The sequence below is a fragment of the Larus michahellis genome, chromosome 2 (assembly GCF_964199755.1).
Source record: "Larus michahellis chromosome 2, bLarMic1.1, whole genome shotgun sequence".
Classification (NCBI taxonomy): domain Eukaryota; kingdom Metazoa; phylum Chordata; class Aves; order Charadriiformes; family Laridae; genus Larus; species Larus michahellis.
Genome location: NC_133897.1, coordinates 33,802,264 through 33,827,450, shown reverse-complemented (window position 1 = coordinate 33,827,450; position 25,187 = coordinate 33,802,264). Strand labels below are relative to the sequence as shown.

The window sequence follows — 25,187 nt, the reverse complement described above, 5'->3', positions numbered from 1 at the left end:
ATGTTGGATGATAAAGAATGGGAAATCCTTATTATCAGTCCATGGAAAAATAATTTCCTTTAGAAGCCCATCAGTGCCAATAAAACTGTCTGAATAAGGATTATTTTGGTCCATTCACGGGAATTCTGAAAGCAGAAAAGTCCTTTTTTTAGCAGAAACTGAGGACTGGTATCAAGTTTAGCATCTCAGTGCTTCTGCACATTATTGACCGGTCGCTACCTCTGACTATCTCAATGCGAAAGTGATCAATAATAGTCCCTGTAAAAACATCCAGAATATGTCGGGTCTGCTCTGACTCCTCAGACAATGACTGAACAAAACAGTTCAAACATGGTTATCTTTGGCAATCATTAGGTTTGGTGAATTTGCTTTTTTCTGTTGTTCTGTCTAAAACCAAACTTCCTGAATACATTTTTCCACTGTTTTGTCTATTGCTCTTTTCCTTCTCACTGAGATCACCTGGCGTCATGTTAAGTTTAAGTTGTCAACCTGTCCCAATACACTGCTCAGTTTAGGAATGGCTGTTATATTTTCACACAGATCCTGAAGAAAACAAGCAACTTGTCAGGATTTGGTTGCATAGTGAGCATGAGTATCTTAAAACCACCCTGTGGATTTTTGGGCCAGTGCTTTGGCCAGTGACACGGAAGCAGATTATCAGCAACTGCAGATAGTTTTTAATGGCAGGCTGAGAAGCTGAAATACAAAGGAACCTCCAGATCCCAGCTGTGGGCAGCTGGTGGGTAAAGAGTTACACAGTCATTTCTTCAATATGGAATGCTAGAGTGGTGGTTTACACCAAGTCCTTTCAAATACAGGTACGTAGAATTAAGTACCCAAACCTACAGATACGTGTTTTTCTGTCTGACTTCAGTGAAATTCAGCAACTTTAGATCAGGTCATTTTTGCTCTGGTTTCACAATGTAATTCACGTAGAGCTTTCCAGAGAGCAGATGCAGTTGCTGGAGATGTGATTCCTCATGCTGCTGTTAATTCACCTTTCAGACTTCTTTACCTAATGGAGGACACCTTCCAGATATATGGGGCTGGGGTCTGCCTGGGGCTGGGACAGCAGGGACTCGGCAGGGGGGGTCAGGGCAGGGCTGTGGCAGCTCTGCATCCTACCGTCTCGCTGGGGCAGGGACTGCCAGCCCCAGGGGGGGCTGCGATGGGGTTCTGGTCGGGGTGGGGGTTGCTCCGAGGGAGAGCAGGCAGGGCCAGTAAGGCTTGGCAGGGCCCCCAGCACCCTGACAATATAAAAGGGCTTCCAGATGCCTATCTGTGTCTTCACTTTAGTCAAGGAACTTGTACCTGCAGGGGTTAAATTTCTCCTTCGTGTTGAAGAATACTGCTTTTATCCAGATGGTCTCTGTCACCGCCCTGACACCAAAACCAGAAATAGTGAAATAACAGCATGATAGCCTTTCCCCTGCCCACCATCAAAGGCAGTGCCATTATCCAGGACATATGGATCTCTTTAATGTAAGAATTTGGATGTCAGGATTTTGAACTGGTAGAGTTTAGAAATACCTATATCTCTGGGCATCGCAACATGTATTTGCCCTGAAGGAAAGCCATTTATCGAAAGAAGCCTTAAAGTGCCTCTATCTAAACATGGATGTTTTGCTATTGCATTTTAATGTTTCTCAAGTTCAGTCAATGGCTTCCTTACAAATATTATCTGACAATACGTTGCTTATTTATTCTTATGGGAGATATCTTTCCTTTTTTTCCTGTAATTAGAAATATGTGAATACAAATAGGAGAACAAGTCTGACAAAACCTCAAACAATTATACTCAACAATTATAATCCTAAAGATTAGTTTTCTGACACTAAAAAGGGATGAAATTGTTGGTACTCCTAATTTTTTGATAGGCTCCATCACAATCAGTATTGCCTAAAGCTGTAAAATTAGATCATGTACTCCCATTACAAACCAATAATGTGAAGATTACTTCTGAAGTAGCTAAATCTTTTTTTATTCTGAATGCATACGTGCAAATATGACACTTCCTTAAAGTTAAAAATACTCAAAAATACTTCTCAAATAGACAAACATTTAATATTTTATTACCAGTATTTCATTGGTTAAATGATTGAAAAGGAGAGACACTGTCAGGTAGAATTTATTCACACATAATAATCAACCTCTAAAGTCAAGAAGAGACATAAAAACTCAGCTCAGAATGGGATTGAATAAATAAAAAAAAATTGTGGATATGTTGCATTTTAGTAGCTTATGGTCAAATTAATTGTATGTACCTGAGACATCATGTAATCTTTAATATTTTTCATACAAGTGGGTAGAAAGGGGGATGTCTGGGAATCGATAGCCCTATTCATGAAGAGTTCTGAGATGCAAGATGCTGGTCCCTGTTCTCAAAACAGTATTTGAATAGAGTATAAATGAACCAAATAAGTCTGTTGTTTTCGCAAATGAGGCAATAAATGCTGATGTCTTGGAGCATAGAAACAGTACATTTATTTTCGCATTTGTGAAATAGCAAGCATTTATTTGGATGCATGTCATTAGGGCTAAGTGAATGGTCTGTAACCAGACAGAAACAGGAGAGCTACCCATTCAGAATTCAAGGGCTTAAGCTCTATTACTCAAGACAGAATTTCACAAATATTTCTGCATATTTTATGATCTTTAGGAATGAGCACAAGTTCATCTATCTGCTAGTTATATAACACTGTCACTCTTACGCAAATAGAAAGCACAAAAACTTCAGCTCTGCAAAAGGTATAGCTGCCCACAGTGTTCCAGTTTATGGGTTCAGTCCTCCAACGCAACGAGCAGTTTGGTCCCAGTCCAGCAAACTACGCAAATATCTGCTTAACAGCATGCACGTGAATGACTGTTATGCTAAACTACTACTGTAGCTAAATAGAAGAGTCACAAGGTCCTGATATCGTGGATGACATCTCTTCTTTACTATCTCTCTGAAATGTTAGCGTTACACTTAGCTAATTCACTGGGGTTTTATACACCACCATTCATAAAAGTTAGTCTATAGCCTGCCATGTTCAAGTGTAAAAGGACTACAAAATGGGTAAACATTTTTTTTCCCCTCTTACCAGTTTTCTTCCGGGAGATGTTTCCAGTAGCTTGAAGGGATTATTAGAATTTGGAGCAGGGGCTAAAGGAGCTATAGCATGTCACCTAACCGGGAGATGCTGCCTCTCCCTTTCCCACCTCTTTATTGACCTTTGCAGAAAGGCTGAATGCAAAGCTTGTCACTGCCTGTGCTCGGTAGCAGATTGAGGCTGGTGCAGTCGAAAAGGCTTACGCCGCCCTCATAAAATGTGAGATCAAGGCTGCTCCAGCATGCTCGCCCTCGGAGCTTCCAAAAAAGTTGTGTCTGACCCAGCCAGGACTCTTGTGCATGGTGGTGCGATTCCTCTTCTTTCTCTTCTCCCCATACCATTTGACCTCTGTTCGAAATTCATGTTAGGTTTGGCCTTTAATGACACACAAGTAGTTTATCATCACATGAATTGCGCTTTGTGATGCACGTTATTATTGCTAATACTTCATCGACATTTTGCACGTCTCACATGATGAACGTGGGCTAGCGCATTATCCCATTTTCTGTGTGCATCATGAAGCTGCTCCCTTCAGTCAGTGTTGTTGCAGTCTCTGTTATTTGCTTTCTTGCTATTTATCCATCCATGTATAATATGACACATTTCCTACTCCAGTCTCCGTATGAAAACACCAAGAGCTTTAAAAATTTCATACATCTCCAGAGCACCGTAGGTTACTTTTCACCTAAAACAATGTTCAGATGGCTGTCACAAAGAAAGTTAAAGTGAAATGTCAAAAGCTGTAAGGATGAAAAGCTGCACATGGTAGATACAAGATTCAGCGCACGGTAACTCCCTCTTAATAAACAAGCAAAGATCTATTGGAAGGAAAATTTCCCTGCATTTGAAATTTAACTGCCAACCATCCACATCCTACACATAACTGTCAGAAAGGATGTCTAAATCTGTCCTCATTTATAACATGTGTTGTGACAAGATTTGACAGTCTCTGAAAGAGCTATAATTGCCACCTAAACATTCAGCATTTTGTCAACTGCGATCATGTTTAGGGAAAGCATTTATTTCACTTAAAAAAACCTAGCATTTTTTCTTTCTTCTGAATGAGATGACAGATTTTTTTTTTTTTTTCTTTTCTCATTAGGGGTTGCGAGTCAGATTTAAGGATTTTTTTTTGTTCCGTTTTTCTTTTCAGTATTTTTCCAGTGACAGAAGTTGGAACTTTTCAGATTAAAAGAAGAATGATTAGCTTGAGGAAACCAATAGCAATTTAACAGAAACACTGTAAGGACGTCTACCAAAATACTGACACCACTGAAAATTTCTAAATGTCGAGCTGGTTTTGTTGGGCACTCCGCTGAATATCACAACAGGAATCAAGGTGAAAAAGTGTGAAGGGTATCCTGGGTTTTACCGTTTTGTTACTCTGAATAAATATTATGTAGTTTTAGGCTGGTGCGTATGGTCATCCCGATGCAACCATAAATGTTGCTGCAGGATGGAGATGGGAGCTGTTGGTCGTCATGGGATGGGAGCTGTTGGCTTGAGAGCAGAAAGAATGTTTTGGATGAGGGAAATGAGACCTGTCTGTTGGGCAATAACAGTCTGTGTATCTGGGACTACAACTAATGCATAACCGACTAACTCTCCTGATGGTTCAGAAGTACACAAACTCTCACCAGGCCTAAGAGTTTATGTCTTAATTGCTTTCTTGAAGTACTGAGCACTAAAAGTCACCCCTGCTAGAGCAAACGCCCCAGCAGCATTGCTTTCATTCACTCTGGCAGCGTTCATGGTTCTTCTGTGTTTATTTACCAAAAACAACCCAGCAATCAAATTTTATTCACAGGAATGTTCACAAAACGAAACAACAATCTGCGCTTTGGAGAGCTTTGGTACTAGAACCGGTACTTTTTCATATGTGATGGATGCAGCAGGGACACGGAAGCAGGACTGCATGCAAATAGAAGGTGACTCCGGATCCAGATGTCCTCCTGCTTGCCTGGCCTGCCCTTGCCAGCTGCACTATTGGCGAGAAGTGTTTGCCACCTGATGTATCTGTACTGTACTGACATCTTGCTTTTGAGGAAGAACATAGCAAACTATTCCTCTGTTGGCTAGAGGCATCAGTAAATGTACTAAACTTTTCCTCCTGACTGGAGTTTGATTGGGAAATGACCTAGGTAGCCAAAAGAAAAAGATTTGCTGTACAAGTGAGAGCACAAGTTTTCATTAAGTAACTTTCTCCACCTGTTGAGTCCTAATTGCAAGACTCCTATACACTATATTCTTTATTTAACTGCCAGTTAAGGCTCAAATTACAATCATTGCTGATTCCTTCTCACACAAACAATTGCCCATAATGGGTGCCCACGGTGATCATAGAATCGTCTAGGTTGGAAGGGACCTTTAAGATCATCGAGTCCAACCATCAACATAACACTGCCAAAACCACCACTAAACTATATCCCTAAGCACCACATCTACCCGTCTTTTAAATTCCTCTAGGGATGGCCATTCCACCACTTCCCTGGGCAGGCTGTTCCAATGCTTGATAAGCCTTTCAGTAAAGAAATTTTTCCTAATATCCAGTCTAAACCTCCCCTGGCGCAACTTGAGGCCATTTCCTCTTGTCCTATTGCCCGTCACTTGGGAGAAGAGATGGACCCCCACCTCTCTACAGCCTCCTTCCAGGTAGTCGTAGAGAGCGATAAGGTCTCCTCTCAGCTTCCTTTTCTCCAGGCAAAACAACCCCAGCTACCTCAGCCACTCCTCATAAGACTTGTTCTCCAGACCCCTCACCAGCTTTGTTGCCCTTCTCTGGACACGCTCCAGCACCTCAATGTCCTTCTTGCAGTGCGGGGCCCAAAACTGGACACAGTACTCCAGGTGCAGCCTCACTGGTGCTGAGTATAGGGGGACGATCCCTTCCTTAGTTGTGCTGGCCACACTATTGCCAATAGGGGCCGGGATGCTCTTGGCCACCTTGGCCACCTGGGCACACTGCTGGCTCATATTCAGCTAGCTGTCGATCAACATGCCCAGGTCCTTTTCTGTGGGGCAGCTTTTCAGCCACCCTTCCCCAAGCCTGTAGCGCTGCCACACTACAAACCTGATGTCAGATAGGATGGCCACACTCTGCAGTCAGTCCAAAGCTCAGTTTCAGCTCAAAGAGTAAGTCATAAAATAATAATCTGACCCCCACCAAATCGCCAGTTTGGAACCAGGAAGAGTCTCACAAACTAATGACTGCCATTAGTCAAATACATTTCCTTAAATATAACTGAAAAGGGCAGTTCAACATCCATGAATGTTGCATGGCGTTCAATAAGACATCAGAAGATGCTTGAGGGAATAGAACCAGTTCATATATCTGTCAGCTTTTATACGTTTACACCGAGATACTGGCAACCGGTATATTTTGTTGGGAGTATACTTAAACAATGGAAAACTTATTTCAGGAAGCAAGTAAATAAATGGATCAGAGACCTGAATTAGTTATCTGGGCACATGAAATTACTACTACTGCTCCATTTAGATTCATTTAAAGTTAATATCTGCCCCAAAATTGGAGTCAGTTAGTTGGGGCAACTAATAATGAGGGGGTTGGGTGGGGTTTCTTTGCGTCTGTCTCAGATTATATATCCTTTATCTGTTAAGAACTTTCCAACATTCTCATGTTTCAGAGATATTGCTTACTTAGCAAAGCTGGTCTCCTGCCTACATGCTTTTATTCCTCTGTTTTATATAACACAGTAGAACTTCTGAGTTCTACCCTTAAGTGGCTACTGGGGTCAATGGAAGCTGGAGGAGAAAATATTAGAAATATAGGACAAATTAGATGCTGACATTGTGGTTAGCTTCTGATATCCATTGGCTTCTATCTGAAGACAGATGGATGTCTCAGGTTTTGCCAGCTAGTGACGCCTTCCAGAGAAACAATAGTTTCATTGTCTATTGATCTGCACTATGTGGTTTTTAAACACTAGCATTCTGAATGACCTAAAAAAACCCCTATGGCAGAGGGAAGTTGGAATAGAGAAATGCTGGCACAAGAGGAGGGAATGGAAGTAGTTTGTGTGGGAGTGAGGGTAAGAAAGAAGAACCTGGAATGCATGCAGAAACCTTGGCAAGGGAAAATAAAAGGATACTGGGCTGGGATTCTAGGAAAAGGGAAGCGAGTTCATGACAGGGAAGTGAACAGAAAGAGGCAGGAGATTTCAGGAAATCTTAAAATGGGATGGGAATGGAAAATGGCATGCCGGGACCTCAGGAAGTCTCTAATAAATGCAATGCAATGCTCAGCACCTTCAACAACTGCAAAGTGAATGGCAGAACCCCTTTGATGGCAGGTTTCAAAAACTCAGAATTTATGGTCATAAGTATTATCAGTGAGTATCTACAGGGAGAAATTGAAAGATATTTTACAAATTCTAAGTAGGTTGCCTTTCTTTTGAAGGGAAGGAAAGAAAGTTCTGATCTTTTATTAGTAAACAACAAACAATTTTAAAATTTGCCTAAAGTTACCTTTCCAATCAACTGTAACACCTGTGCAGTATAGCAATTAAATGAAGCATTGGGTTTTCCCTCTGTCTTTTTGTTTTTATGATTCCTTGTATGTATCTACTAATTCAGACAGACTCTCACCCTGCAGTGGGAATAAATCCAGGAAATGACAGCGACCAGAAGGAGTTTTTGTGAGGTTCCTTCTGAGAACGTTCCCCCACATGACTCTGTTGAGGTATGTGATTAATATTAAACTGTAGATCATATTTCCGTGCTTTTCCAGATGCTAATTTGGGATTCTCCCCTGGGGTACCTGTGTCTGGTTAGCTAAGTATGGAGACAGATGAACTCTTTGCTGTGTGAACCTATGCAGCCAGGTCAAGGAGCACAATTAGAAGACAACCTGCCTATCCTAAAATATCATCCTAACTATGGCTAAATAAAGGGGCTTGAACTTGAATGGGAGCTTCTCTTAAATTTTAAATATGTAAGTAAGAAAAATTTAAAAGAAACCTTAAAAAATACGGTGAAAATTCCATTCCCTACTGCAGGAGAGTTTTAATGGCTACAGCCATTAACGACAGAGGGTAGATGTGCAAATGTTTATGTGCTTATTACTCCAATGTTAGAGTCTTTAGTCATCAGTATTTGCATTTAGCTCTTGCAATCAGAAACATATTATGCCATTTCTTCTGAGTGCACCTTTCTCCTAATACTGAGCAGCAAGCATTTGCTTGTAAAAATAAGACTAAAATAGCTGTTTTGACGCTTAAATGGATGGAGTTGTGCAGCCCTGAATGCTAATCAGCTGCAGGTAAAGAATGTTTCCTCTTGTGGGAGTTTGCTAAATGTGCTAGCTCCAGCTAAAAATAACCAGCTGACCTGCCCCCATCACAATAACATCGTGGAACTTGTTCCTCCTCGCATGATTGAAGAGCGGGTGATACAGTCGCACATTTTAAGACAGAAGGAGGTCATTTTGCTCATCTAGAAACTGGCTTAATGCTAGACTACTGTTATTTATGTATCTGATGGGGGAAAGCTGCTACGTGAATTTGCACATAAAGATCATTCAAACATAAAGTCAATTCAGGAATTTTCCAATTGTTCTTTGGAACAAAACACCGCTGTATTATCCGTGCTTAGCATTCTGTTGTGTTGCTATGATACAAAGATGCTAACTTTAAGTGAAATGGAGCCAGCATGCTAATGGCCATCAGAGCGGCACACGGGGCCCGGCGTTAGCTCTCTGTTAGGAGCTCTGTGGGCAGCTCTGGTTTGGTGCTTGTCAGAGGCCGCAGCTAAACGTCCTTGCAAGAGAGCTTCTCCGTGTGAGATAAAAAAACTGATCTTGATGGAAAGGGAGAGAAAGAGACTCGCGCTCTAATCCCCTGCAGAAGAGCAAAGGAAGTGGGAAATACATAAAAAGGACACCAATAAGATTTTCAAATTCAGAATGGGCCAATAATGGATTAACAAGTGGGAAATTGCATTTAAACTAGAACGAGTTTATCTGAAATGTCTATGTTTCTCAAATATGTTTGCCCCACGTTCATCCCCTCATTACAGGATGACTTAGCTGCTGTTTGAAAAAAAGTTTCACCTTCTGTTTACCCATTCAAGTGCTGGGAATGCAGCTGTGGTTGTTTATTGCTCTTAAACACAGTGACGATGGTGCTCTGTGACTATGAAAAGATGACTATGCAAATACACTGGCAACGAATTTGTTTTGAATTCTGTTCTGCAGTTATTCTCTCTAAGGTGAAACTGTTTAATTGAAAAATAGTTTCATGGATAGCAGAGTTCGGTTCATTGTTATCACAGGCTCAGGTTTTTATGTGAAAAGCAGTAAACTGGAAGTGAATATTCTGACACCGCGTGTCAACAATGTTAAGTGGAATGAAATTTCTTTTCTGTAAAATGCTGTTGGGTGCTGGATTTTAGAAAGTACAATATGTATCACAGAAAAATAGATCAGCTGTGCCTTGTCGTCCCCTGAGAGAGGTTTTGCCTTACTGTTGCTCTCAAACCTTTAAAGACGATGATCACACAACCTCCCATGGCATCTATTCCAGTACTTAGTAATCCTTACCCCCGGAGTGAACTTGTCTAATTTAAACTTTCCTCTGCTGCTTTGCAGAAGGGCCAAGGCAGTTCGGTGACTCGGTGCCATCTACAAGAGGGAGATTTCCCTATGCCTAGCAAAAAAATCTCAAAGCCAGTATCTGACAACATAGCCTCCACGGTGAGCTTCTGGGAACTATCACCCAACACTGTGCAGACCCTCAGATTACAAAACATAACCCCTACAGTTTAGTTGCTTCCAGATTGCCTGCACCCCATTTATATACTAATTCTCTGCCTTTGACGAGACACAACACAATTAGTTTACTGGTGGCAACATAACCCACCCACCGTGTTACACGAGAATAGACAAAGATGTTTTGGTAAAACATTGTAAAAAATTACATACCTTTTATTTTTTTAAGAAATTGAGAGACTCAGATTGTGGTTTGAAGGACTGGAAATGAAAAATTGCTTGTAAAATAAACAGTGTCACCTGCAGTCATTACAGACCGTTCCTTTGGAAAGCTGCATGCGGATATTTCATTGTGTTCCTCAAGTAACTTCATACTCTAGATTCTGTCTTTCTCTCTGTTGCTCCATATATTCACATATAGAATGGAGGCTCCCAATTCCCACTTTGCCTAATGTTTTGCATTCACTCAGGCTCCCACATCAGTGCCTGAATACTTCCCCTTTGAGGTATTTAATATTCCACATATTAAATATAACAGAAAATATTAATTATAGATACATCTAATTAAGCCTGTCATCTCCCGTGTATTCTTTGCTAGAGAACAAACATGTCTTGTTTGGATCCTCTATGATGAAGATTATGAGAAAGAGACAGGCTTTGTCTTGTCCAGGAATAATTTGAAGAGAAGCTCCTCTTTCCCCTGTCCTCCAGGTATGTACACATTCATACGAGCACCCTCTCTCACAGTTTAAGCTCCAGACTTGTATAATCATCAGCGTGCATGGGGAAGTCATTTCTTTCCTCTTTACAGTAGTCTTCTACATATTTGTCCAGTTGATAAATGTCAGTGCATGGGCTTGTAGACCACAATTTCTGAACTCTTCCTGCTTCTGTGTGGGTTTTAACAACTCTTAGACAGTTTTCCCCAAAAGAGACTCTAAGCCATTCAGTTTAATTAAGAATCGTATTCCCCCAAATCAGTTCTCTTGTACAGAATAACACAAATCCCATGTAAATATAAATCTTCCTTCATCTTTTCTAGAATTTTACTTGCTTCACATAAACTAACTGCAACTTTTGATTACATGTAACGTGTTCTCTTTGGGTTGAAATGTCTGTTTTTCCAAGAATGTTTCTGCACTCTCTTTTGAAGACTGGGGTTAAATAAAGTCACCGGCATTTTCATTTTTAAACTTAAAAAGGCAAAGGATGGTTCTGACCCCTCAGTGGTCATGCCCTGTGCTCCTTGATCCATTCAAACTCAACAGCGATTGCCTGTTGCCAAAGTTATTTGAGATTTCTGAGAAGGAATTTAGTATCTAGATTTGTTCAAGTGTGAACTCTCTGAGGAAAGAAACAACATAATTCCCAGACGCAAACATGGCAAATATTCCTTCCTGTAAACGTGGCAAATATTAAAGGGATTGAATGGAAGAAAATAAAGGCTGGAGAGTTTGCAGTTCAACGTATAATTTCTTGAAAGTGAAGGACTCCCCTTGGAAGTTCCACAGTCAGATAGATAGTGTTTCACATACAGCACAGAGCTTAGCAGGCTTTGATTTATTTATATGAACAAAAACATTTTTTACAAGCTGTAAACAAGTAACCTGATAGAGTAATTAGTCATGCAATACAGCATTGCTCTTCCATAGTTTATTTTCATCAGCCGTATTAATGACTGCAGAGCAGATGTATTAAGGGTGACCCAAGGTTAAAGCCAAGAATACAAAATAATGAACTGGAGCAGTGGCTGATAACCTGGAGAACTTCTTGATTTATAATTCTGAGAGCGCCTGTTGTGGGTTACAGCATCAACTTCATGCAAGTCTATTTCCCTTTTAATCAGTCAGTCGCTGATCATGGTGATGTTTACTTTGCATTAATTTTATCTGCCTTTGGAGGTAATGTAACTGTGATAAGAGCCAATTAGTTTTGCACCATCAAGAAGGACAATGAATTGTGACTTGGCAAAACAAAGATAAAATTAACCATTTGCCTAAATGGTGCTGTTCATTGTTGTTTTCTCATAAGGCTTCTTCTGTAACGTTCAGCTCCATGAACAAAACAGCTCAGGATATGCAAGTTTACCTAAAGTAAAACATGTTCTGAAATGAACACTACAGTAATGTAGCAACACTGCCCAGTAATTCAATGCTCGTTTTCCACAAGCCATTAGATCTGTCTAAAGATTGTATTTCACACACATGAATAAGTGATGCGGTGAGAAGTACGCTAGCAGTTCAGTTCTTATGGCTAAGGCTTTTTAAATAAGTAGTTAAATGAGTTGGGTGGGGGATGCTTTTTCCACATGAATATAACACCGCTATCTTTTAAAAAATATTATTGCGAGTCTTTTGCCCAGAAGTAAGTCAAATTGCACACTGGAGTGAAACAAACTCAAATCACTGGACAGAACTGTTTTGCTTTTTTTTTTTTTTACGATAACACTTACCATGAAGGAATCTAACACGAAAGTAGCTTTACCAAAATATAACTATTGCTGTGATACAGGTAACCTGTTACTCATATTCACAAGGAAGAACTATGCGTTTTAGAGGTTATTTTAGGATAGCAAAACACAGGTTTCCTAGTAAGTTAATGGAATGTGTGTCTACATTTATTATTTTTTTTTTCCCAGAAAATGGAGAAGACAGCCAAAAGGCTGATGCTTCCAAATTTAATGCAGAGCAGTAAAGAGTAACTAATAAGAATATCAAGGTTTCTGTTTGTGTCAAGTTGGGTGAAAATGGTGAAATTAGAGAGTTCACAATCCTTGGAAAGTGAAGGATGGAAACTAACAACAAAAGAGGGTACACTTCAGTAGACTCAGAGATGGATTGATAAAATCACAGTGAGCTAAGGAAATGTAAGGAAAAAATCAATCTAAGGAAAAAAAGACCAATCCAAGATCAATTTAAAAAAAAAACAACCAACCAACCAAACTTAAACAGAACAGGTGTTTTCTCAGATAATGTATATCAAATACAAATATAAGAAAGGGAGAAAGTGACAACTAGGCTAATTTGTAATTATCAGAATAGAAAAGCACAAATATGTAGTGCAAAAATTAGGAACACAACACAGATGCAAATAAAAAGAGAAACCAAAGGCCATGAGAAATAATTTTATAAGCAATAATAAGGTGATGACCGAGCATTGGTCTGCTCCTGAACAAAGAAGGTCAACGTGCTTTAAGTCTTTTTTAATTAAATGTCTTTACTAAGAAGACCAACTGATAGCAAAGGCCTAGAAAATTAATACCAATAACAGAGGAGTAAGTTTTCTGCTTTAGCGTAGGGAAAGAACAGGTAAGAAAGTACTTAGGTAACATAAAAATTTTCAGATTTTCTCAAGCTGATGAACTTCCTCACATACGTAAGTATCTAATCAACACAATTGCAAAACTTTTAAGTGTGTTTAGGAATTCATGAAGGATGAAGTATACTAGAATATATCTATGATATATCTAGATGTGATATCTATGATATATTCTACTATGTATACATATCTATAGATATAGATATATCTATCTAGATATACTAGATATATCTAGAGTACTGTAAAAAAAGATATGTGCAATGCCTATGTTTAAAAAAAAAATGAAAGAAGGGCTGATAAACTCTAGAGCTGTTAAATTAACTTCACTGTTCAGAATAATTACAAAATAAAGCAAAGAAGCAGCTATTTATGACCCAGAACTGTATATTAAAAAAAAACAAACAACAAAACAACCAAAACAAAACAAATTGCAGACAACTGAAATTTTTACAAGCAAATTACATTTTTGGACCAACCCACCTGTTTTCCTTTACAACAGGCCTTGCTCTTATATGAAACTGGTTTCCTAAATCTTGATGTAATAATGTAATCACACTGTCCAGCGTACTTTTTTATAGAACGAGGGGAGACATTTTCATCAGTCCTCTGGTGAAAATGCCAGAAGCTGATGCAAACTGTGGTAAAATACCTAAAAATGCATTTTCACTGATTCACTGGCAAGATGAAGGGACGTAGCAGATGTAAAGGTGGCCTGTCTCATGCTCTAGTCTATGTCTTTCCCGGTTTGGATGGTGGAATAGAGAGTGCAGTTATTATACCTGAAGAAAAGACAGACCTACAAGGAACCATAAGTATGCTGGAGGAGAAGAGCATAACCCAAAATTATATTGAGAAATTATCAGGGAAACCTGGGGAAAAAATAAATAAAAAAAAATACAATTACAAAAGGGAAAATACTATGTTTGGGCAAAAAGAGTGCAAAAATATGGGATGCTTAGGCAAAGTTACTTTGAAACAAGAGCTACGAGATATATCCTATTAGAAGGTGAACATGAGTTAGCAATTTCATGCTGCTATGAAAAAGCCAAACATCACACTGGAATCAATTAACAGCAATAGAGACTGCAGGAGACCTGGCATAATATTCCTTCTCTGCTCAGAGAGATTGATTAAATCGCCTCCCAAGGTTGCCCCTATTCCTCTTTATAACACTGCCAGGAGCACTGTTACCGTATCTGCTTTATTTCAGCAAAATAACTTCCCTTTAAATCTTTGAGATGTTGATTTAAGGCCGAAATTTTCAGAAAGGCCTAAGTACCCAAGTACTAGAGAACTCCCAAGGCTTTGGGTGCTGATGATTACTGAGCAGTTCCTGGGATGCTTGAGAAACTACTGGATGAATAATTCCTGGGGGAGGGCGGGGGGCGGAGGTAATTTTTAAAAGCGAGTCAAAATGTTTTGATACCTAACACTTGAATTATCTCAGGTATTTTTTCTTAATTAGTACTATTTCTGATATATTCCTGTAGCCCAATTCACATCCCAGACTTTTCTCTTTTGGGAATCCACTTTTGCGTTTCTGTAAGGATAACAACTACTACATTTTGATCAAGCTTTTCTTTGCTTAAAGCCTGTATTTCTCCAATAACTTCCACTGCTTCAGAGACATTTCCTCCTTATCGTCTGTATCTGTAACAAGAGTTAGGAAATGCCCAAGGCCATCTTTATTAAAACAGCTGATGTCTCATTTTTAGAATGTCATTATTTACTGTTCAAAGAAAGAATAGTTTGGAATTAAACTTTTAAAAAAATATATTCTTAGAAGCTTTTCTGTCTTCAAGATAGGCCTGAGACCAGTAAGAGCTTAAGCTTGTGAGGAACATAGCCACATTCCATAAGAATCATGAAATACAAGTTATTAATTTATATTGGAAGAGTAACAAAAAAAAAAAAGAAAAAGGAGAATCAATCTAGAAAACTATGACAAGTTTTATTTGACTTAGAATATTTTCATCTAGTGGGCAGATTACGTCTATTACAGTTTCTTGTGTTCATCATAGAGAACACGGGATTACATGCAACGGACAGCCTAATGATAAGAGCGGTGGTCAGGACAGAAGACTACTGTTTCGTAGTGTAGCATTTCTGTCCTCAAGTTTAAACAAGAGAAGAGAAAGCTGTCTCAGGCTATGCACTTTGTTGTTCTTGTAGAACACAGACAATTTTTTTTCTAAATTTCATTCAGAGCCATGGAAAATGAGTCTGCTCAAAGAATGAGGTTTCTCATTAGCACATCTGGAAATCTCTTGGAGGATGTGCACCTCTGGAGGAATTCTGCAGCCTGGGAAAAGGTACAGTGGTAGCTATAGTAAATATGTCAAGTACGGGGGAGAAAGAGGGAGACTTGTTTTGTTGATTTGAGTTGAGTTTACCTTGCTGACTATTTATTTCTGGGTATCAGTGACAAGTTCCTAATGTGTGCTTATACAGGAGTGTGAAGTCAGGGAGTTCCCATGTTAACAGAATGTAAGATGTAGGGGAAAAAGCAAGGCGGTTTAAAATACAGACGAGTATACAAATAATTACCCAAGTTACTTTAAAAACAATTAATTTTTCCATGGAGTTTTGTGCCTTTCCTAGCTAGCCTCTTTTTTTAAAAAAAAAAATAAAAATCACTCTGTTCTTCATCTAGCAATAGAAATACTGCAACTTCAGCACTGAAATCAACAGAATTAATTTCACATTGCTTTGAGGAGTCATAATAGTGATAAAACAATAAAATAATTGTAATGAATATTAATGTTTAGAGTGGTTGTGACCTGTAACTTAAAGTGCTTTCAAATAAGAGTGCATTCATTAAACTAAACCAACTCCGGGCCCTTCTCTATGAAGATAATTGCAGGGAAATCCAGTCCATGGCAAATCATGCTTTACCGTGCTGCTTTCTGCTACGGGGATGAAGTTTCTAGCACGTTCCCATGTAGACGCACACCTGCCAAAACTGAAAAAGCACCACCTTGAGCCTGCACTCAGCAGCCTAAACTGTCCCATAGTCTTTTTCAGAGCATGTCTTTTTGAGGAAAAAAATTAGATGACAGTATATATACCCATGTAAGAAGGCATTCATCTAAGGGAGTTAACTCAATTTCTGCATCTGGAAAAAGAGATGGAAGAAGCTCTGGTAACAAAGTCCTTTTGAGGCAGAAGCCTGTGAGTTCAGCATTTTGATATTTTCACAACAAAAATTACAACAAAAAAGGAGCAGTCACTGAACCTCAGGAGGGTGCCATACCACATGGAAAGCTTTTAAAAGCATTGGAGCCAAAGTGCCAACCTTTTTTAATTACACCATTACAAGAGGCGGTGGTGCTGTCAGTGCTCAGGAGGCACCAGAGCAGCCCTCCAGGGCCACACTCACAGTTCTCGACGTCTGGTATTTCAGTTGGTTGTAATGGAAGAGAATGGGGATTTTGAAAAGAGAGATAATGATTGCACACGAAGAGTTAATGATAAAAGTAGATTGTATATCTTGCCTTGACTTAAATCACCTTAAGTGAGAAAAAAAAAAGATAGGAAAGCTTGTTTTAGACTTGCTGGAGCTTGTTTTGGGCAGAATTGGTGGAAGACCTTCACCTATTGGAAGATGTCCTTTTACTTAACTGTCTTGTTTGAGACAAAGTCCAGTTACATGCATTCTTAAGAACTGATATGTGCTTATAAAGAATAGGGAAAGACTTTAAGCATAATTTAGGATTTTAAGCTATAATTTAAACAGTGATACATTTTTGCTTAGCAAATTGCTGTGAAAACAGAGACATCCCTGCTCCTTCAGCTGTCTGTTAGACCTCGTGTCCTGCCACTCTTCCCCCACGGTGGAAGTGTCGTGGAGCAGCGTATGCGTGTGGGTCTCGGTTGCTTCTGTACAAAGCCCATCGATGTAGCTGAAGCCCTCGTGGTCAGCAGCGTCACATCGGTGAACAGCCAAGCACGCTGCCGTCTGCTGTGTGGGTGAGAACCTTCAGAGAAAGAAGCTAATAAATGGGAACATTCTGTAAACATCTGAACTGGGTTTCTTAGGCTGTGTTTGGGAGAATAAAGCATGTTTTGCAGATCCATCAGGATTTAGTTACCAAATCTCCACTCTCTGGACTTTGCTGACTGCATGCATCCAACCAGGAGTTACAGAAACACTGTAAATTAGGTTAGATTTTAGGTACTCAATGTGTCAGTTTGGTTCCCAGGTCTCTCTAGTCCATCTAGATTGTGTACAGTCTAATATGCCTTCAAGTAGAGTAATACTTAAAATGAAAACACATATTACCGTACAAGTACTTGTTTAATAGAAAATTTCCTTACTTTATTTAAAGCACTTATATTATGTACAAGGATTTCAGTGTGTTTCTGATTCGTAAAGTGAAAATCACATACGTAAATTCCTGGGACTACTTCCCATATTCTCTTGCAGCAATCTATTATATTCCTTAGTCATCACACTCACCTCAATTAGGCAATGGTTATGGGTTGGACATCTATGAATACGCAACACCGTATTTTGAAACGATAGCTATAGCTTCCCCAAAACTTAAATTGTCTTTGTAAAGCTATTTAAGTTAAAAATTAGAAACTGCCAGTCTTATCAGCAAAACCCATGTTGTGTAACAGGATTGGCTCAGCTGCAACGCAGACAGGGACACTGTTCTTCAGACTCTCCGCTAACCCCTAAACGTTTAGTCGCTTTTGAAAGCAATATTTAGCTTTTGAATATTTAGCTAATTTTAGCAATACTGAACACCATCCAAAGTATATTAGGTCTGAATTACTGTCCCACAAGGAGTTTATGACAAGCAAGAAAATAAGATTTCAGTCTAAGCTGGGGACTTCTCCCAATCGACTCTGAACCAAACAGCTAGCATATGGTACACCCTGCATATGGATTAGGTGGAGCATACACACATTTGCTCCAACCTCAGTTAAAGGTGCTGGAGTCAGTGAGACTAATCTGGCCACTGCTGATGTCACTAAATGTTTTGTCGCTGGCATCAGTTACAGCAGGACAGGTTTGTTTGCTATTGAATCAGTTAAAAGCAAAATTTTAAAAGTTTACCCAGTTTCCTTCTTGATATTTTTAATTCCTCCTCCAGCTTCTACTTTCAAAGCATACCAAGTTAATACCCCACAACTTAACTTCAAACATTTTCTTTTAATTTTACTTCTTGCCTTCTTATTCATTCTTCTTTCTAAGCTCCATACTATGCATTTCTTATTCTTCCTCAGGTGTCATCTATTTAGATTATTTCCTTTGGTGAACCATATCATACCAAGACTTTGACTATTTATGTAGTAATTTCTGTGAAAGTAGCATTTAATCATCTATAGCTTCACACACAAGAAAGAATTGACCAGGCTGATCTATATCTTTTCCAGTTACCAAATGCTTAGTGCTTGAGAATATATCATACTCTGTACTGACTTCCCTCCAAAGTGAGCAGATGAAATCTGAAGCATTCACTGATTTATCTTTTTCTACCTAGAAGGGAACATTAGATTGCCTAATCTTATTTTAGCCATGTGTCACAAAACACACTTTCTGTGATCAGGCAGTTTCTTGGCCTAAATTTTGTTTTAGTTCATGTATTAAATATCCAGCTTAGCAGATAGACCAGAGTTTGGTCCATCAGCAATAACTGCTGGAGTTTTGTTTGCGACAGGCTATGCCCTTCCTCTGTACCTGCCTGTCTTTATGTTTATTTTTAATTGATGTTTCCCAATGTAGATGGTTTTGCAAAGAAGTTCTGTAGTGACGTTCCCAGGTCATTTGGTTTAAAATTTTAATTTTCCAACTGCAAATCACAATTCTTGTTCATTGCTGCATTGTAAATGCATATGCCTGCAGTATCACAGTACATCATTTGAGACTGTCATTGAAATTCTTCATGGAGTTCAGGTGTATGTAGGAGGAAAGGGAAAATCTGTTAAGAGGGAAATTTTCCTTGTGACTAACACCTAATAATATCCACCGACTCTCTCAATTATAAATTATACTGTCAGTCTCAGAAATTACTTCCTGTTAACATGAAGGATGTCCATTCCTCTCCTTTGGCTTCCTTTGCACGTGCAACCCAACACCATTCATCAGTCTGTGAAATGAACCTCTCGGCAGAGAGTGGCGCAACCTGGGCTGATTCCTGGCTCACCCTGCTTTGAGCAGGAGGTAGGACTAGAACCCTGCAGGGTTCTTCTCTTACAGCCTGAATTATATTATGGGCCTGTGATTTTCTTCTTCACATGAAAAAGTCTTTTTTACATCCATCAATCCACTGATGCTTATGTTTTTCATCTTATCAGGCCCATCTGAAACCACTTTGGTGGCAAACCTCTATGAGAATGAGCTGAGCAATCTCTGTGCAGGGTTGTGGAGCTCAGTCGGGAATAAGTTGGGAATATACTTTGCTTAGGACAAGCCTTATTTCAATTACGTAGCTCAGACAGATCGCCTCCCCAAATATGTAACTGCATTTAGTGGTATCTGCAGTAAACCTGACCTCTAGAAGAAACTGGAGTCTGGCTTTCATCATCTATGTCAGTGTAGCAGCATTGCTTATCTCATGATACCATTCTTGAGGTGGGTGTATCTGGGCCGTGAGGACTCTGCCTGTTACATGACAAATGTTCACCACTACAAAAGGCAAAGAGCAAAATTGAAAGAGCCAAAATGATGCTGAACGCTCATTATCTTTAGCAATTCTAGTGCAGAGAAATCTGCCAGTAACTTTTCGTCATAGTGCCTACATATTGGACCACTCCTAGCTGCTCCAATCTTTTTTTTTTAGGTTATTTTTGCTTTAAAATGTCAGTGGCCTGATAAGAGTCCCTCCAGAATTGCACTGCCTGGATCTGGGACCAAGGCAGCGTTATTACACAATCACTCAGTGATTCTTCATTCCTCCTAAATTAATTGTTTATAATTCCTGTGTCTTAAAAAAGAAGCAGTTTCACAAGGAGTTCAGCAAGTGTATATTGGGTGTGCGTGGCAAGGTTTTGGTGGCTACACAGGGGGCTACAGGGGTGGCTTCTGTGAGAAGCTGCTAGAAGCTTCCCCCATGTCTGATAGAGCCAGTGCCAGCGGGCTCCAAGACAGACCCACGGCTGGCCAAGGCTGAGCCCATCAGTGACGGTGGTAGCACCTCTGGGGTAACATATTTAAGAGGGGGAAAACCTGCTGCACAACAGCAGCCAGAGAGAGGAGCAAGAACATGTGAGAGCAACAACTCTGCAGGGACCAAGGTCAGTGAAGAAAGAGGGGGAGGAGGTGGTCCAGGCGCTGGAGTAGAGATCCCCTGAAGCCCATGGTGAAAACCATGGCGTGGCAGGCTGTCCTCCTGCAACCCATGGATGTTAATGGTGGAGCAGATATCCACCCACAGCCCGTGGAGGACCCCACGCCAGAGCAGGTAGATTCCCAAAGGAGGCTGTGAGCCCATGGAGAGCCTGTGCTGGAGCAGGCCTATGGACCCACGGAGAGAGAGAAACACATGCTGGAGCAGATTTTCTGGCAGGACTTGTGACCCCGTGGAGGACTCATGCTGGAGCGGTCTCTTTCTGAAGGACTGTGTCCCATGGAAGGGACCCATGCTGCAGCAGTTTGTGAAGAACTGCAGCCTGTGGGAAGGATTCACATTGGAGAAGTTCATGGAGGACTATCTCCCGTGGGAGGGACCCCACGCTGGGGCAGGGGAAGAGCATGAGGAGTCCTCCCCTCCAAGGATGAAGGAGCAGCAGAGACAATGTGTGATGAACTGACCACAACCTCCGTTCCCCGTCCCCCTGCACCACTGCGGGTGAGGAGGTAGATAAATAGGGAATAAAGTTGAGCCTGGGAAGAAGGGAGGGGTGGGGGGAAGGTGTTTTAAGATTTAGTTTTTATTTCTCATTACCCTACTCTGATTTGATTGGTAATAAATTATTTTTTGCCCAAGTCGAGTCTGTTTTGCCTGTGACAGTAATTGCTGAGCAATCTCCCTGTCCTTATCTCAACCCACAAGCCTTTCATTATATTTTCTCTCCCCTGCCCAGCTGAGGAGGGGAGTGAAAAGAGAGGCTTTGGTGGGCACCTGACGTCCTGGCAGGGTCAACCCACCACAAAGTGCAAGGAGACAAAACCATTCACTGTGACCCCACAGTGTTGGTGCAAATGGCTTGCAGAAAGCCAGAACAAAAGGGGCTACAGACACAAGTGCCGGCTGCTCAGCAGCAGCAGCCAACATCAAATACTTGAAGTAGCAATAGCAAAAATAGAGACAATTTATTCAGTAGCTACCAACTGGTTAGACCCCAAATTTGGTAAAAGAAGAACTGGCAGAGGGTTTTGGGAGTTAGGATCAAGCCCTTCCAAACCATGTCAGATTTATCGAAAAGACTAACCTTCAGGAAGGTAAATATGAGTCATATACTCTAAAACCCATTTACACTGTGACCTGGCTAAAGAAATAAATATATTTAAAAAATTCAGAATAGCTGTTGTCACAGCTTGATTTGCTGCCTCTTTCAGCATTTATGTTACATTTACAAAAGCTTGCTGATAAATATGCTGCTGCTAAGCCTGCATTTTTTAAAAAAACGATGGAATAAAACTGCCACCTAGAGTTAAATCCTTGATGTTAATATTGGTTATATTTATATGCAAGATAGACAGCTTTAATATTACAATATTCAGGACCCAAGTATCACTAGTGAGTATAGTCTTTGAATACTGGTAAAATGAATACAGATTTGTCATAGCTTACAAATTGAATGTGATGATGTGCTTAATGTCTTGACGGGTATCAATCTATTTAAAAATCCCTAAGGAACTAGAGATCATTACTAGCATATGTTATTCTCGTGCTATTAATGGTGATCAATAGACTGAGCAAGTATTATTGAAAACAAGGTGCCTTTTTTTTTTTTTCTTGACGGTCACTTTCAGTCCATTGGGACTGCATACGTATTAGCAAGTCTGCACAAATTCATTAGGTCATTCATTTCATCATAGACACATTATAAAGCCAATAAATATCTTCTGTTCTCTATATCTGCTGTAAGAATTCTGAACTTTATTTTCACATTTCAATTTAAACTATTATTAATTATATTTAGTAAGTGTGGTGGCTGCCAGGTGCCCTCCAAGCTGCTCTCTCGCATCCCCTCCTCAACAGGACGGGGGAGAAAAGAAGATGAAAAATTTGTGGGTCAAGATAAAGGTGCTTTAATGAAAGAAGCATAGGCTGCACATGGAAGCAAAGCGAAAAAAAGAGAAGATTTACTCTCTACTTCCCATCAGCAGGCAATGTCCAGCCACTCCCAGGGAAGCAGGGCCTCAGTATACGTAGCAGTTTCTCCAGAAGACAAATACCTTCATAACAAGTGCCCCACGTCCACTTGCCTGTCCTGGTTTGAGGTAAAACAGAACCAATTTTCTTCTCAGTAATTTTACTGAAAATTCTTCTAACTAACTGAACTGTCTGAAATTAACAGCATATTTTATAGACACCATTGGCTTCTAGCAGTGATAAGACCTAAATAAATAAATATAAATTTATATTTTATACCAAGGAATGGTATGGAGAGACACTCTTGCTTATATTTATTGCGATAACAACTGAGGTCAGCTAACTTTGTTATTTGCCCCATTGCAGGGTCAGAAGCAAAAAAAAAGTGTAGAGTGGTTGCATCTGCGGGAAGGAGCAGAGAGGACAGGTGACCCAGAACTGGCCAACAGGGTATTCCATCCCATCTGCATCACGCTCAGTATACAAGCTGAGGGATCAAAGGGTCAGCCCTCTTTCTTCAATGGCCGGTGTTCAAGGAGGACTCTGTTCATCTGCCTTTGATCCTGATCTGTGCATTCCAGAATCCAGTTCCCATCCGTTGGTGAGTCCCATCCGGGACTTTCCCAGTGCCTGCCAGTGATGTGATCATGAGCATGGGAGCTCAATACTGGTTTTGTATATATTGTATATATTTTGCTACCTCCTTTTTATTATTTTATTAATATTTTCATTAAAGTAGTTTAGTTTCTTTTTTAAACTCCTAAGTCTCTTTTCTCTCTCATCCTTCTCTCCCTGAAGGGAGATGTTTTCCCTTCTCTAAAGGGGAGAGAAGTAAAAGAGCATCTGTCGTTCATTTCAGTGGCCAGTCCAGCCCAAATCACCACATTCCCCCTCTCTCCCACCCCTTAACTTTTATAGCTGAGCATGACATCATATAGTATGGAATACCTCTTTAGTCAGTCCGGGACTGCTGTCCCAGCTATGTCCCCTCCCAACCCCTTGCCCACCCCCAGCCCGCTGGCCTTTTGGCAGGGGGATGGAGAGACAGCCTTGATGCTGCACGAGCACTGCGCAGCAACAGCCAAAACACCGCCGTGTTATCAACCCCGTGCTGGCTACAAATACAAAGCACAGCGCCGTAGGGGCTGCTACGGGGAAGCTAATTCCATCCCAGCCAGACACGGTACAACAAGTACCTTTAAAATGCTGAGAGGTCTTGTGTTTTGCTGTAGAAGAGTAGTCTCTGCGTGAGAGTACTTGTGACAGCTGAGGACAGCAGTGAATCCCACAGGTGGTCATTGCCCAGTGTCCTGTCCTGTGAATGCCTAGCTTCTGCAGACACTGATGATTTCCGTAATCTGACTTCCTATAGCAGTTTACGCAGATTTTATATTAAAAAAAAAATTATCTCCCAATTAGAGATACACAACAAGAAGTACATTACAGATGCATACAACTCTATGGCAGAAAAGAAAGCGGAACTTAGTCCACTTTGATACCCTCCCTTACACTAACACCTGTCTCTACTTTCACGTAGGACAGGACTGTTACGTATCCTAGCTGAAAGCTGGTTTTCTGATACACCCAGGTTAACTAAATCACGCTGTACGTTCACAAGTCTGGAAGCCTGCCCCCCAGTAAGATTTTACTGCATTGGGCACTACAAACCAAACTGGAAAGAAAATTTCAATTCCTACAAGCTTCGAAGAAATCTATGATTCAGTAAAGGGAATAAACCTAAATTAATAGCCACCTATGAAGGAAAAGCCGAGAAAATTACGCCATTTTACACACACACACCCCTCAGCTTTTACAGCCAACTGATCAGCTTGTGCATAACTCTACATTAGAAAAAACACATACTAGATTTTGTCTGTTTTGCCGTATGGAGGGTAAGGTTCAAAGGAATATCAGAGATAATTGGGGCCGTTGCAGTGGAGGGAGGCATTAGGAATAAGAGGCAAATCTATAACAAACTAGAGATGATTACTTCTGCCCTCAACAGAAATTTGTTTGGTATTTCTTTCCTAATCCTTGCCTCCTTTTAAATTAAGAGATTGTGGCCACTCAGATGACCTATTAAAACGAAATCCAATCATGAAAATCCTCATCTCTAAGTTATTAGAAAATATATGCACTTTGAAAAAATCCAGTGTGCACAATGTTTTTTTTAAAATGACTAAACATCCAATAAAAATAGTTATCTGTAAGAAATTCACTCCAACAGAGAAGAATCCAGAAACTTTGTACCAGAAAGCAATAAATTTCAACTAACAGAATCTGAAGCGCTCTTGGTAGCAAGCATGTAAGCAAAGGCTGAAAAAACAGCCAAGACTGTGTTGACACTCTAGAGACTTCCTCTGAGACCTCATTTCTGGCAAATAAAGGTGGGTACGCCCCCAGGTTTGGCATGCAAATTGAATTGCACTTACTCATGTTGTGGGTCAATAACTGACGGGAGCCTCTCAAGGATGGGTAGAAAGGAAAAAAAAAAAAAAAAAAAAGGATCTTCATTAACAGGCTGCCCAGCCTGGTGAGGAGACATTTAAACCAGGGAGTTGACAACCAACAATCAGGTGAGGAAGTGGTGGACCAGGTTTGTCAAGCAAAGGTTGCAGGAGGACATGAATGAGACAGACCTTCAAAACAACAAAACGGGGCAGAAGAGGGAAATAAGAACCAACATGGGGAGAAGCATGATTAGGAATGCTCTTACACCTTTTCTTGGAAAGCAGCTCAACCGGGCACTTCCCAAGTGCCTAAACATTAACACGCATGCAGTAT

At 40.3% G+C, this 25,187-nt stretch overlaps 1 long non-coding RNA gene across 8 annotated transcripts in view; it reads left to right on the top strand.

Moving 5' to 3' along the window:
• The window catches only part of LOC141738815 (uncharacterized), a 30,125-nt gene extending 9,063 nt beyond the window's left edge, over positions 1-21,062 (top strand). For 2 of the 8 annotated variants that reach the window (XR_012585480.1, XR_012585477.1), the window contains exons 4-8: positions 4,246-4,431; positions 4,900-9,801; positions 10,415-10,527; positions 15,341-15,446; positions 16,889-21,062. This is a non-coding gene — a long non-coding RNA (uncharacterized LOC141738815). Of the gene's footprint in view, positions 1-4,245; positions 4,449-4,899; positions 9,802-10,414; positions 10,528-15,340; positions 15,447-16,888 lie in introns of all 8 variants that reach the window. The other 6 variants (XR_012585481.1, XR_012585475.1, XR_012585482.1 and 3 more) reach the window with 5 other exon arrangements.
• The last annotated feature ends 4,125 nt before the right edge of the window (positions 21,063-25,187 follow it).